Source organism: Crocuta crocuta, unplaced genomic scaffold (genome assembly GCF_008692635.1).
Source record: "Crocuta crocuta isolate KB4526 unplaced genomic scaffold, BGI_CrCroc_1.0 scaffold214, whole genome shotgun sequence".
Taxonomy (NCBI): Eukaryota; Metazoa; Chordata; class Mammalia; order Carnivora; family Hyaenidae; genus Crocuta; species Crocuta crocuta.
This window is the reverse complement of record NW_027529999.1, coordinates 719212-721312: the sequence shown is the minus strand read 5'-3', so window position 1 is coordinate 721312 and position 2101 is coordinate 719212.

Below are 2101 nucleotides of genomic sequence, written 5' to 3'. Positions count from 1 at the left end.
TTTTAAAAGTTCTTTTTTTGTGAGGGGGGGGGGAGAGAGAGAGAGAGAGAGAGAGAGAGAGAGAGAGAGAGAGAGAGAGAGAGAGAATCCGAAGCAGGCTCTGGGCTGCCAGCACAGAGCCTGCCATGGGGCTTGAACTCGAGAAGCCATGAGATCATGGCCTGAGCCTAAATGAAGAGTCAGATGCTTAACTGACTGAGCCACGCAGGTGCCCCGGGAGAATTCTATTCTTATTCCCATTTTATAGACGGAGAAACCTGGAGCATGGGAACAGCACAACTTGCCCGGGATCACATGGCTAGTAGGTGGAGGAACAGGGACCCACACCCAGCTACCTGGGCTCCAGGCACACATTCTTTTTTTTTATTATTTATTTTTTTTATGTTTATTTATTTCTAGGAGACAGAGAGAGAGACAGCATGAGCAGGGGAGGGTCAGAGAGAGAGGGAGTCACAGACTGAAACAGGCTCCAGGCTCTGAGCTGGCAGTCAGCACAGAGCCCGACGCGGGGCTCAAACCCACGAACCGTGAGATCATGACCTAAGCGAAAGTCGGACGCTTAACCGACTAAGCCACCCAGGCGCCCCACCAGGCACACATTCTTAACCACTGTCGCATCCCGGGCATCTCCCACCCTTCCCCCATTCATATCCAACTCTCCCAGGCAGGCGAGGAGGGCTGGACGCAGAGCAGCCGGAGCAAGAGGGACCAGAGAAGGGGGAATACGGATAACGCCTGGCAGCACCCTAAAGGCCCTCCAAGCCTGGGGTGCGCACTATGCTGGAGACACAGTCTAGACACACACCTGTGCCCCTTCCTCACTCTGACATGCATGTACACGTATCCAGGAACATACAGCTCTGCTCTCACAACACGTGCGTAGACTTTGTGTGCATACGTAAGATGTGAGTCTTCCGCATAGAAAGACACACAGAGACACATACGTGAGCACGTATGAACCCACAGAAATATTTCCCTGGACATACTCAAGCACAGGTGCATGCACGCAGCACTGCATGTGCTTGGGTATACAGATACACATGTGCACACACAGAGAGATGCACGCACATGCACGTAGAAACACACGCCTGTGCCCACAGGTGTATTTACACACATACACAGGCAGAGAAGCCCACGGATCTACGGTGCATACACATCTGTGCACACAGACCCAGGCTGCTCCCATGGAACTCCTCCCCCCTCCCCGCCACCGCTCACACACTGACGCGTGTACACGCATGCACGCACACAAGTGTTGCTGCCACATTTATGTGCTTCCGCCCCAGAAAGCTCCACATGCCGGCAAGCGGGGTGTCCTGCGGGGCTGGGCTCAGTGCCCTCACCCCAGATGGCATCACCACGAGGTAATCAACGCGGCTAATCACCACCAGCTGCCCTGGAGCCTGCCTGCCGCTGCCGGGTGGGGCCACCAAGGCCTCCTGGGCCCAGGGTGGTATGCTCAGATGTCGCCTTGTGCCCGGGGGCACCCAGCCCACTGTCCCAGCTGGCCATTGGGGAATCCCCATCTGGCAGGAGCCGTACATGAGGCCCGGAGGAAAGAGCCAAGCTGGGGGCTGGTCCCAGGACAGCCAAGCAGAGGTGGTCTGAACGTCACACGCACAGGTGCACGCCTGGGCCCTGGCATACGCGCACACAGGTGCATGCACGCGTGCACACACACATCACAGCCACAGGTCTGCCTCTTCCTGTCTTCCTCATTCTGGGAAATGCAACCGTAATTCATTCAGATGCCGAGGCCAAGAAACTAGGCGTTCTCCTCGGTTCCTCCCCTTCCCCATCCGGGCCCGTGGACTCTACCCCCAAAGCGCAGCCTGCAGGCACACACGCTTCTCCCCGCCCTCACCCGAGCCGCACGCTCTTTTGCCGGGACCTCTGCAGGAGACTCCCAACCCCTACTTCCCAGCAGCCGGTAAAGCCTTTGCAAATCTGTACCTGTTGGGTTCACACTCCTGCTCCAGTCTTCGGGTTCTCGTTCCACCTAGAGTAAAACCCCAGATCTTTTCCTTAGCCTTACCAAGTCCTTCATGAGCTGACCTCTGCCTTCCTGTTCAACAACCTCACCCCAAAAGCGTGCCCGCCC